This window comes from Mustela lutreola, chromosome 7 (assembly GCF_030435805.1).
Source record: "Mustela lutreola isolate mMusLut2 chromosome 7, mMusLut2.pri, whole genome shotgun sequence".
In the NCBI taxonomy this organism is placed as follows: domain Eukaryota; kingdom Metazoa; phylum Chordata; class Mammalia; order Carnivora; family Mustelidae; genus Mustela; species Mustela lutreola.
This window is the reverse complement of record NC_081296.1, coordinates 90,377,385-90,390,802: the sequence shown is the minus strand read 5'-3', so window position 1 is coordinate 90,390,802 and position 13,418 is coordinate 90,377,385. Positions and strand designations below refer to the sequence as shown.

Below are 13,418 nucleotides of genomic sequence, written 5' to 3'. Positions count from 1 at the left end.
TCCTGAGAAATCTCCCCTGCCCTGACTCTGGGGTTCTTGACGTTGTCCTTCCTTTACCTGCTTCTCTTCTTTGTTGTCCAATCTTGGCCCAACCCTTTTCTATATTTTTTTTTTCTTCTGTCTTTCCTCCTGTGTTTGAATCTACCAAAATAAAATGCCTCTCCGTGCCTGCCTCTCTCCTTTTCTTTCTCTCACTTTCTTAGCCTCTTATTTATTACTGAGTTCTTATCCTGTACAGAGGACTATTTCAAGCTGATAGAAAGTCTTTCAGAGAGTGATTCTTTTTATAGGGAGAGGTTCACTTGTTCACTTATATATAACTGATTTGCATGTACATACATATATATAATATATTTTTTACATATATTTATTTTTCCTTTTATGTATTTGTATATATAATAGATACATGTATAAATATAGAAATATTTAATATATAATTAAATACATATTTACAACATATAAATTTACATATTGTATATTTATAATTCACATATAAATATTTAATATATAAAATTTAATATACATAAATATATAAGTGTATAAATAATATAGATCTGTTTATATATTATATATTTAATAACTTAATATATAATATATATCCTATATAAATATATATTTATATACTTGGTATTATATATAATGATATATATTATATATATAAAAAATGAATACTTTATTTCTTAAAGCAGTTTTAGATTTATAGGAGAATTGAACAAAAGTGCAGAGTGTTTCCATATATTCCCCTATACCAACAACAATTTGTGGTATTATTAGCATCTTGCATTAGTGGATTCATTGTTATAACTGATGAGCTCATGTTAATATAATTAGCTAAATATAGTTAATATAATACAATTATATCATAATTAATATATAAATATAAATAATTATAAATATAATATATAATATATTTAAATAGAAATATAAGTATTATTATAAATAATAATTAATATAATTAATATAATATAATATTATTAGCTAAAATCTGTAATTGACATTAGGGTTCACTCTTTCTGTTGGGCAGTTCTATGGGTTTTTCCAAATGCTTAATGACATGTATCCAGCATTATAGTATCATACAGAATGCTTTCACTGTCCTAAAAGTTGCCTGTTATCTACCTATTCACTGTTCCTTTTCTTCTCCCAACCCCTGGCAGCAACTGATCTTTGTATTGTCTCTAAATATTGAGAAAGCTCTATATCAGAATTATGATTTTCAGGCTGACTTCTTTCACTTAGCAAGCTTCTTTCTCTGTGTTTTTTTTTTTTTTTTTAAAGATTTAATTTATTTATTTGACAGAGAGAGAGATCACAAGTAGACAGAGAGGCAGGCAGAGAGAGAGGGGGAAGCAGGCTCCCCGCTGAGTAGAGAGCCCAGTGCAGGACTCGATCCCAGGACCCTGAGATCATGACCTGAGCCGAAGGCAGACGCTTAACCCACTGAGCCACCCAGGTGCCCCTCTCTGTGTTATTTTGTGGCTTGACGACTCATGTCTTTTTATTGCTGAGTAATCTCCCACTGACTTGCACATAGATGTGCCACAGTTGGTTTATCCATTTACCTATTGAAGGACATCTTGGTTGCTTCCAGTATTGTGGAATTATGAATAAAGCTGATATAAATATTTATGTGCAAATTTTTAATTTTTTACCTAATCTGTACACCCAACATGGGACTCAGACTTAACAACCTTGAGCTCAAGAGTTGTATGCTCTACTGACTGAGACCCTATGGGCGGGTTTTTATAAAGGTAAGAATATAAGCTATTCAAAATGATGTTTATGTCCAGACAAAGGGCATGAGGGAACTTTTTGGGGTGATGAAAATGCTAATGAAAACATCTCAGTTTTGGTGGCGGTTATGCAGCTGTATATATTTGTCAAAGTTCATGGTACTATACACCTAAAAGTAGTGAATTTTACTATTTTATGGTAACTAGTAAGTATATTTCAATATGCCTACCTTAAAAAAAGGTACAGGCTGTCGATCAGTTAATTATGACCTCTCCACAAACAGGTGATGTTTGCAAAAAATTTTGATGCCTATGTAGAAAGTTAAGTAAATGAGTCAGGATTAAAAGAAAAACTAAAATAATAAAAATATTATGCTGTTGCCTCAGGGTGGTGAGACTGTGAATGATTATTTTTATTTTTCTTTACTTTTGTTATGTTCTCTCTAATAAACACATCATACTTTAGCTATAAGAGTATTAAATATTTCTACTAAAAATATTGATAAAAAACTGAATATATAGTTCAATCTTTGAGGATGTGAAACCGCACAGAAAAAAAAAAGCTAGAGAGAATACTAAAATAGCAAAAACGATACTAACTTTGGGTATGATTTTTTCCTTCCTCTTTTATGCCTATCAGATTTAAAAACCTAACATTAAAATATTAAATTTCCGGGGTGCTTGGGTGGCTCAGTTGGTTAAGTGTCTGCCTTCAGCTCGGGTCATGATCCCAGGGTCCTGGGATAGAGCCCTGCACTGCGTTCTCCCTCTCCCTCTGCCTGCCACTCTCCATGATTGTGTGTTCTCTTTCTCTCTCTCTCTCTCTGTCAAATAAATAAATAAAAATATTAAAAAAAATTAAATTTCCTCATGAAGCATCTGCTACATTTATAATCATAAAAATATCCCACAAAATTTGGGGTGCCTTTACATAGTTGATAGGTAAAAAATTCACTTTGTTTTCTGTCTAGCTTAATTCTTTGGCAAGTGCAGGAGAAATGATTGCTAGACGTGGTGTTGAGACAGGGCTTCTGGACGCTGTGGGTGGAGGCCCTGGGTGGGTGGCAGCTGGTTTTTGTATGAATTTGGCAGGGCAGCCCAGGAGGCCATTACTACCCAGATACCTGCTTGCCTCTCTTTCATCAGAGAGAAGCTGGGTCCCCTCCCCCCAAGGCTGCCACCGGGTGTCGTCTGAACTCTGCCTTGATAGGACAGCATAACTGGAGTGCCGTCTGTTCTGCTCACTGAAAGGCAACAAGTCATGGGGACTGATCGACAGCCTGTAGTTCAGAGGGGCAAGATGGGATTCTCTCATCCCTTCCTTTTCCTATCTTGGCCTTTTCATGGCAGGAATGGGATCATTGGCAAGACAAAGTGAGGGTAGAAGACAGAGCTTTTGTTGGACTAATGCTGTGACAAGGAGGGCTGTGAGCTGAGGGAAACTCCACTGCTGCCCTCATGCTGGAAGCACCCATTCCCCTTTGCCCTCGCAGGCCTCTCTCCACAGGTCTCCTGGATCTAAGAGACCCTTGCTCAATTGGAAAGAAAAACAGTTCTTAGAAAAGACCCTTAATATGGCTTATTCAAGTCAGAAAGCTAGTTCTATGTATTTGTTCCGCATCAAGATGTGTAAGAGCATGTTGTCTGAAGCTACTGAGACGAGTGAGGCGCTGAAACGCTGCTGGGTGTGTGTTCTTTCTTCTTCTTGCCTGAAGGTTTTAGTAAGTAGCAGAACCTTACTTAAAATGTCAAGTCTGGTTTTTATTTACTCAATATAGTGTTTTCCAAATTGTGGTATGTGTGCCTCTGGGATGATTTCATGTGCATGCATGCATTTTCATTCATTCATTCACTCGTCCCTCTTCTGGTGCTGTTTCCCACTGGCTAACACCGGTGCCTTCTTGCAGGGTCGTTCTCAGGTTCTCTCCTCAGTCCCTCCCAAAAGGAAACCAGCCCTCCCTTACCATGGTGCGTGGGGTGGATCTCTCCTAGCCCTTATCACATTGTCTCATGGTTATTTACCTGTGCTCACCCTCTCCTGCTAGGCACAGCTGTCCCCTTCTGTGATCCACATGTGTCCCCTGGAGAGGGAGCTGGGATCTTCCATCGGAGGTCTATGAAGCTCTTTTCCAAAAGTCCAAAGCATGAGTGGGGAGCATTTTAAGGAGTTTCCTTGAAGGCTCCTGAATAATGCAAAGGCCGTGACATGCAGAGAATAGTTTACTTAACTCCTTAGCAGGTCAGGAGCCAGGTTTCCTACAGTTCATTGCCTTGTTCTCAGGCTCTTCTGAGGGTCCACTTAACTTCCTCTTATTCATGCGCACATCAGACGTGCCTCAGACATTACTATTCCTCAGAGTGTGGACCAAACTCACCATTAGATCTCGGGGTCGTGGTAGCCCAGCTTGATTGGCAGACAAGCCATCTGTACATCTAAGTTCCCCCCATTAGAATCCTCTTCCACACAGGGTGCTTCAGTCAGATGAGCAACAGACTCTTGATTTGGGCTCGGGTCATGATCTCCCGGTACAGAGATGGAGCCCTGTGAGGAATCTGCTGAGATTCTCTCCCTCTCCCTCAGCTCTTGCCCACTCCTTCCAGCCCCACATGCGATCTCTCTCAAATAAATAAATAAACAAATGAATAAAATCTTTAAAAAAATCATACACATGGTTTAATGCTCTGCCAGCTGAAGTTTTATTTATTTATTACTTTAATTAACATATAATATATTATTTGCCTCAGGGGTACAGGTCTGTGAATCATCGGTCTTACACAATTCAGAGCACTCACCATAGCACACACCCTCCCCAGTGTCCATTACCCAGCCACCCTACCCCTAACCTCCTACCCCCCAGCAATTCTCAGATTGTTCCTGAGATTGAGAGTCTCTTATGGTTTGTCTCCCTTCCAATCCCATCTTGTTTCATTTTTTCCTTCCCTACCCCCCACAACCCTTCACCCTGCCTCTTAAATTCCTCATGTCGGAGAGATCATATGATAATATTGTTTTTCTCTGATTGACTTATTTCGCTCTGCCAGCTGAAGTTCTTAATAATTACTGAACAAGGGGCACCATATTTTTATTTTGTCCTGTGCTCCACAAATTATGTAGCCAGTCTGAGGATATTTCTTTCCTCACCCTTCTTCTTCTTCTTTTTTTTTTTTTTTTAAAGATTTTATTTATTTATTTGACAGAGAGAGATTACAAGTAGGCAGAGAGGCAGGCAGAGAGAGAGAGAGGAGGAAGCAGGCTCCCTGCTGAGCGGAGAGCCCGATGCGGGACTTGATCCCAGGACCCTGAGATCATGACCTGAGCCGAAGGCAGCGGCTTAACCCACTGAGCCACCCAGGCGCCCTTTCCTCACCCTTCTTAAGGCTTCTTCCTAAAGCCTGTTTTCTGCTGTTGTGTTGATGTCTTCTTAAGCCAAGGAACAATATAAATGATGAGTCCCATCAAGGGGAAACACACCCCTACCTTTAGGGCAAGGCTTGATCCTATGGTCCCCATGAGGTAATCTTATAAAACATTAATATTAGATATTTCCAAATCTAGGTATTTTAAGTGTTGAAGAGTTCCTAGAGTCCATTCTAGCCTGGAGTCATTCTGTTACAGATGCTAATGCTATTTGTGTCAGTTTTTTTTAACTGAGTTATCTTCAAATTTAGAAGCACCTGAAAATGAAACAGGCCCTTAGGTAATGTAACAGCACTTGTTTATATACTAGAGTGAGTCAGAATTGTCCTTCTTTTAAATCCTGACTGTCTAGAGTAGTGCTGGGAGGTACTTGGCAGTTCTAAGCCTGTGGATTTTCAAGCTGGGCTTGATGGGTTTCTAAGAATTCTATGAGGAAATTCTATGAATATATCAGAGGCTACTGGGGGGACAAGCTGGATGCTGTTTAGCTGAGGCTTAGGGTCTCCCATCTTGGCTTCAAACAGAGTCACTCTGACTTTTTCTCTTTTATATTTTGAATTCTCATAACAGTTCTGCTGCTGAAAAGAAATCTTGAAAACTTCCCGTCTAGTTCATCTCATTCTACTGTTATGTGCTAGAAGAAGCTACTGGAATTTAGAGAGATTTAGTGACTTGGCTTGCCCCAGGTAACCAAGTTTATTAAATGGCAGAGCTAGACCTCAAGTTTGACCCCTTGACTCCCAATGATACTTTGGCATTTAATATTGTAGTTGTATACAGACTGATTAAATAATTTCCCTGGGATGTGGTTTTATGAAAGCCAAAGGAACATGTTTGCTTGGCTTATATTTCCAGGAAAACCTGAATTCATTCCCAGAGGTGCCACCTCTAACCCCATCTGGACGTCTCATAAATCTGTACAGTTGTTTGCGAAAGGACTTGGCAAGAGAGAATGGAAGGTGAAAACCGATGGGATACTATTGCTGGGAAAACAAGTTCATGTTCCTGAACAGGCAGGCATGGGAGAAGAGATATAAATGCCCAGGAGTTATGAAGAGGTGCTCACCTTTATTGGTAGTCTAAGACAACAGATTGTTGTGTAACAGATTGATAAAGATGAAAAGTATTGTGGGTAGTTGGCTAGAAGGGGCAAAAGAAGCATTCTTTTTTTTTTTTTTTTTAAGATTTTATTTATTCATTTGTCATAGAGAGAGAAGTGAGAGCAAGCACAGGCAGGCAGAGTGGCAGGCAGAGGCAGAGGGAGAAGCAGGCTCCCCGCCAAGCAAGGAGCCCGATGTGGGACTCGATCCCAGGACGCTGGGTGAGCCAAAGGCAGCTGCTTAACCAACTGAGCCACCCAGGCGTCCCCAAAAGAAGCATTCTTATCCTCTCTTGGTGGGAGAATGAATTGACACTATTGAAGGATTTCTCTGCCTTTAGTGCCTGTGGTTCTTAGTTGCATTACTTCAAAGAACGAAGAGGTAGACTAGATGAAGAATGGCGGGGAGCAAAGCAAAGTTTTATTGAGCAACAGTATAAAGCTCCTGGAGAGGGAGAAGACCCTAGAGGGTTGCCCTTGGAGTTTCTAAGTTTAAGAGTTTTTAATGAGCTCTTTTGTGGAACTATCTTAAGCAACCAGGGTGTGCTGAGCCATGCCGATTGGGCTTCGCTCACATATCTATCTACCTATTAGGCTAATGTCAGCCCTGAAGATCTCTTGTGCTGACATCTGGGGGCTGATGTCTTAACTGTCCCTTGCCCATGATAGGGACAAATGCTTTGTGGTTAATTGTCTTATTTTAGGACATTTTGCAGAAGTCATTTTTGCAAAGACTGCACAGCAGAGCGTGAGTGTGATTCTGTCTAAGTTGAAAACAGGATCTTAAGGCAGTGGCGTCTTAGCTGTCCTGACTCCATATTTTCTTGTTGGGGACCCTGGCCCTGACTACCTAACTGTCCAACTAACTCCTAACAATACCATTTTTTGAAGGGAATTTTGAAATACCTTTTGAGATTTTAAGTAGACTTTTGATCTAGCAATCTAGGTCTCTGTCCTACAGTAGTACTCAAATAGTAGCACAAGTTTATTTGTACTAGGAAATTCACTAGTTGGGACAAGTGAGGGCAGAGACAGCCTTTCTCTAGGCTTCACGTTAGCGCATGGAGGGAATGACACCAGACTAATGTTCTTAACCTTTTGCGCTATCTCCTCACCTACCTTAACCTTGGGGAGGAGCAACTGTTTTTGGTTGTGTGTTTGGAACAAAGAGCTGAACACTTTCTGTTTGGCCCCTTCCTCTCCCTCTCCTTGATTGGGTCTGGCAGCATGACGTTGGATTCTTATCAGCTCTTGATCATAGGGTGAACTCTGGCCTTAGGGGTAATCTGAATTTTTGGGTTTAAATTACATTCTGATGGTGGTGGTAGAGATCTGACTAGCAAACTCATTTGGCTCTCACACTTAAGCCATGTTCTCCAGAGCCTGCTTAAATTGGTAATGGAAGTGACATTTGATTTCTGTATCTGAATCCTGTGTCTTTGTCTTTTAATTATTCTGAAATCCAAAAGGAAAATGAAGAGTGTTATTGATAGTCTCTTCAAACTCAGTAGTAGAAATTCTAAACAACCATAATGTCCATTAAATAAATTGTAGTACTCCTGTTCAATAAAATACCATGCTGCCATTACAAGGAGTAGAAATAGAAATAGAAAATTGTCCACAGTATAATGCCAAAGGGGAAAAAGATGGTAACTTTTTTAAGAACTTACATAGTTAGAACGTGTGTGTGTGTGTGTGTGTGTGTGTGTGTGTGTGTGTGTGTGTGTTGTGTTTTAAGTTTGTATATGACCTAGCAGAATGGGAAAATATTCACTGATCCACTGATAGTGTTTACTTCCAAGGGCTGTTGTGGTGGGGATCTTTTACTTCTCAGATGTATTCTGTTTTTTTTTTTTTCTTTCCCCACAAAGAGCAAGAGTTGCTTTTGTAAATATAATAAAATCTAATTTATTATTCTAAACAAAAAAGTTGTGATTGTTACTGATGAGATTAGATAACCTAGTGATCAGAGACTGTACTAAATTCAACAATTTTCCCCTCTCTGGCTACAAAGATAAGTGAGGGCCTTGGAGATGATTAGAATTCATGGCTCTTAGTCTAGAAAATGATACTTGGCCATATTTACCCTGGGACTGTTTTTGAGTATCCTAGTTTAACTCTCTGATCTCATAGGAGTCTTTATTGTTTGTCTTTTTTCCTTCTGATAGTAAAAGTAATATAAACTGATTGTATTATTTGGAAAATACAGAAAAACACAAAGAAAAAAAAGAAAAAAACACAAGCTGAGGGGCGCCTGGGTGGCTCAGTGGGTTAAGCCTCTGCCTTGGGCTCAGGTCATGATCTTAGGGTCTTGGGATCCAGTCCTGCATGGGGCTCTCTGCTCAGCAGGGGGCCTGCTTCCCTTCCTCTCTCTCTGCCTGCCTCTCTGCCTACTTGTGATCTCTCTCTCTCTGTCAAATGAATGAATAAAATCTTAAAAAAAAAAAAAAAACAAAACTACAAGCTGAAGGACAAACGGCTTATGATCCCATCATCTAGAAACAAATATTCTTAACATTTTGTGTTGTCTGTTTCCCGTTTTTTTCTATCCACATTTGAACATGGCTAATATTACATTCTAAATTAAGATTTGTAACCTGCCACCCTTTAACTTAATGTTATATCATAAACTTTTTCATCACATCAGAAAATTTCATAAGCATCATTTTGAAAACCTGTAATATTTTATTACACAGGTGTATTTCAGTTAGAATACTTTTGAAGTGCAGTCTGAAAGCAGATGGCTGCAGATTTGAACAGGGTGACAGGCCAATATCTGTGATTCAGGCCCTTCCATGATAGTTTCAAGACGGCTGCCACAATTCCAGACTTCCTGTTTCTACGCAGTTGAATTTGAACCAAAAGCAAGTGGGCAGGGAGAAAAGGAATTTTGAAAAAAATGTACTTTTTTTGGAGGGAAAGAAGGGAGGAAAACTTTGTCAAGTATTAAGAGCCTTAAAAATATTTATACGAGTTTGACTTAGTATTCTATTTTGGGAATCCCTCTAAGGAGGCCTTGTCTTGGAACTCCTTGAGCAGAACTGGGTCTCATACCTGATCTTGGACTAATCATGGTCATGATTTATCTCTGGGATGTGCCAATTCTACTCAAATACATTATTAAGGGGATTATCAAGGAAAGAAGAGGAGGAATGTGGCTACTGAGCAGGTAATTAAGAGAGTATTTCCAGAGTTCAATTGGTAGCAGGAGCGGAGAGCCGACCCCAGAGAGCCAGTCCTGACCAGTGCCACCGCGGCCGCCGGCCTAGTTACGGTCACACCTGGGAGGAGCCGCGGCTGCCGTAGCCGGCCCCAGTCACCATCACCTCAACCAGGAGCAGCGAGGCTGAGTGAGACCCAGCAGCCGCCTGCCGCGCCCCCCACCGCCCTCGCCCCCAACGCTGCCCACACCAAGCCTGGCACCACGCGCAGGGGCGCAGGGAGCAGCGGCCCGGGCGGCCTCACATCGGTGGCACCTGCCGGCGGGGACAACAGGGTCATCTCAACGAAGGTTTTGGGAACAGTAAAATGGTTCAGTGTAAGAAACGGATACGGTTTCACCAACAGGAATGACACCAAGGAAGAAGTATTTGTACACCAGACCGCCGTAAAGAAGAGTAACCCCAGGAAGTACCTTCGCAGTGTAGGAGATGGAGAGACTGTGAGTTTGATGGTGTTGAAGGAGAAGAGGGTGCGGAGGCAGCAAATGTGACGGGCCCTGGTGCAGTTCCAGTGCCAGGCAGTAAATACGCAGCAGACCGTAACCATTACAGGTGCTATTCAAGTCGCGGGGGTCCTCCACGCAATTACCAGCAAAGTGAGAGTGGGGAAAAGAACAAGGGATCGGAAAGTGCTCGCGAAGGCCAGGCCCAACAGGGCCGGCCCTGCCGCAAGCTACGGTTCCCACCTAACCGTGCAGGGAGAAGTGATGGAAGGGGCTGACAACCAGGGTGCAGGAGAACAAGGTAGACCAGTGAGACAGAATATGTATCGGGGTTATTGATTGATTGATTGATTGATTAAAAAAAAAGATTTTATTTATTTATTTGACAGAGGAAGAGAGATCAGAAGTAGGCAGAGAGGCAGGCACAGAGAGGGGGGAAACAGGCTCCCTGCTGAGAAGAGAGCCCGATGGGGAACTCGATTCCAGGACCCTGGGATCATGACCTGAGCTGAAGGCAGAGGCTTAACCCACTGAGCCACCCAGGCGCCCCATGTATCCGAGTTATAGACCACGATTCCGCAGGGGTCCTCCTCGCCACCTCAGCGTCGGTACCGCGGCAACTTCAATTACCCACACAGATGCCCAGAAAACCCTAAACCGCAAGATGGCAAAGAGACAAAAGCAGCCCATCCACCAGCTGAGAATTCGTTCGCTCCCGAGGCTGAGCAGGGCGAGGCTGAGTCAATGCCAGCTTACCATCCCTTCCATCATCCGGTTTAGTCATCCAGCATGAAGAAATGAAGATGAAATTCCAGCAATAATGTCCAATGGAAAAAAGACAGCCTCTTCAATAAATGGTGCTGGGAAAATTGGACAGCCACATGCAGAAAAATGAAATTGGACCATTTCCTTACACCACACACAAAAATAGACTCAAAATGGATGAAGGACCTCAATGTGCAAAAGGAATCCATCAAAATCCTTGAGGAGAACACAGGCAGCAACCTCTTCAACCTCAGTCGCAGCAACATCTTCCTAGGAACAACACCAAAGGCAAGGGAAGCAAGGGCAAAAATGAACTATTGGGATTTCATCAAGATCAAAAGCTTTTGCACAGCAAAGGAAACAGTTAACAAAATGAAAAGACAACTGACAGAATGGGAGAAGATATTTGCAAATGACATATCAGATAAAGGACTAGTGTCCAGAATCTATAAAGAACTTAGCAAACTCAACACCCAAAGAACAAATAATCCAATCAAGAAATGGGCAGAGGACATGAACAGACATTTCTGCAAAGAAGACATCCAGATGGCCAACAGACACATGAAAAAGTGCTCCATATCACTCGGCATCAGGGAAATACAAATCCAAACCACAATGAGATATCACCTCACACCAGTCAGAATGGCTAAAATAAACAAGTCAGGAAATGACAGATGCTGGCGAGGATGCGGAGAAAGGGGAACCCTCCTCCACTGTTGGTGGGAATGCAAGCTGGTGCAGCCACTCTGGAAAACAGCATGGAGGTTTCTCAAAATGTTGAAAATAGAACTGCCCTATGACCCAGCAATTGCACTATTGGGTATTTACCCTAAAGATACAAACGTAGTGATCCAAAGGGGCACGTGCACCCGAATGTTTATAGCAGTAATGTCCACAATAGCCAAACTATGGAAAGAACCTAGAAGTCCATCAATAGATGAATGGATCAAGAAGATGTGGTATCTATACACAATGAAATACTATGCAGCCAGCAAAAGAAATGAAATCTTGCCATTTGCGACAACATGGATGGAACTAGAGCGTATCATGCTTAGCGAAATAAGTCAAGCGGAGAAAGACAACTATCATATGATCTCCCTGATATGAGGAAGTGGTTATGCAACATGGGGGCTTAAGTGGGTAGGAGAAGAATCAATGAAACAAGATGGGATTGGGAGGGAGACAAACTATAAGTGACTCTTAATCTCACAAAACAAACTGAGGGTTGCTGGGGGGAGGGGGTTTGGGAGAAGGGGGTGGGATTATGGACATTGGGGAGGGTATGTGCTTTGGTGAGTGCTGTGAAGTGTGTAAACCTGGTGATTCACAGACCTGTACCCCTGGGGATAAAAATATATGTTTATAAAAAATAAAAAATTAAAAAAAAAGAAATGAACAAAAGATTGGAGCTAAAGACCTTAAGTGCTTGCTTTTTGCCCATTGACCAGATAAATAGAACTATCTGCATTATCTATGCAGCATGGCGTTTTTATTATTTTTACCTAAAGACGTCTTTTTTTGGTAATGACAAACGTGTTTTTTAAGAAAAAAAAAAAAGCCTGGTTTTTCTCAATACACCTTTAAAGGTTTTTAAATTGTTTCATATCTGGTCAAGTTGAGATTTTTAAGAACCTCATTTTTAATTTGTAATAAAAGTTTACAACTTGATTTTTTCAAAAAATCAACAAACGGCAAGCACCTGTTAATAAAGGTTAATAAAGGTCTTAAATAATAAAAAAAAAAAAGAGAGAGAGTATTTCCTACTTCTGTACTGGAAATGCAAAATATTTCTGCATATAAAATACTTTTGCATATAAAATATTTTTGCATGTTAGATGATTTTCTGTAGCAGGATTCACCTAAGTAGAATTACTAGATCAAAGGGCATACATATTTTTATGGTACTAGATACCTTTAATGGGAATTGTAATATTTGTCTTTTTATAGAATTCTGGATTTACAAATGAAACAAGACAGTGAAGTACTAGATTCCCCCTACAAACAAAACAAAAAATAAATATCACACACAAAAAATGAAAGCCCATACATTTTCAAAGTTTTCTTTTAGTAATTACCGAGTAAGCTGAAATTGGACAAAATCATAATTATTCTTTCTTTGGCGGAGGGGTACTCTGAGGTGAACGTTATCAGGCGGTGAGGCATAGGGAGCTAACTGGGTCAGTCTGTCTGTCTCATTCTGTCTCCTTGAGATCATTTTATCATTTACCACTTCCTCATGAGTGTAGGAGCTATGGAAGGGAAGGTCAAGTGCAACTTGGTTAATTTTGCTTTTTTGTTATTGATTAACTGGAAGATAAAAAAGTATGAGAAGTTAAAACATAGTCAATAGAAGGGATTTCTGAATCTCTCTGATCTTTTCATACTCTCTGCATCAGGTGACTTAGTCGACTGCCATCAGCTTTTTTTCCCCCTATGGAAGCATTCGTCACACTGGATTCTTATAGGAGAAAGAGAAAGATGGTTAAATACCCAAGAGAACAGCTGTGAGTGTTAAATAAAATTTGGATGCTAAAGAAAAGTGGGAGGATTGGTTGGCATGATTCTAAGGGATTAAGGCTTTGCAAGAGGGTGTGCTAATGAAGTCCACTTCATTCTTCCATGTGTGCCTTTTCTCACCTACCTTGAAAAATTACAGTCCCAATGGTGCTTTAACAAAGACCTCTTCCTGCATTTATGGAATTGATGGGACCCCTTGATGGATTGGAAGTTCCACTCCCT

The 13,418-nt window shown here is 40.7% G+C and overlaps 1 pseudogene; it reads left to right on the top strand.

Moving 5' to 3' along the window:
* The first annotated feature begins 3,370 nt into the window (after positions 1-3,370).
* LOC131837215 (Y-box-binding protein 1-like) lies at positions 3,371-10,506 on the top strand (annotated as a pseudogene).
* The last annotated feature ends 2,912 nt before the right edge of the window (positions 10,507-13,418 follow it).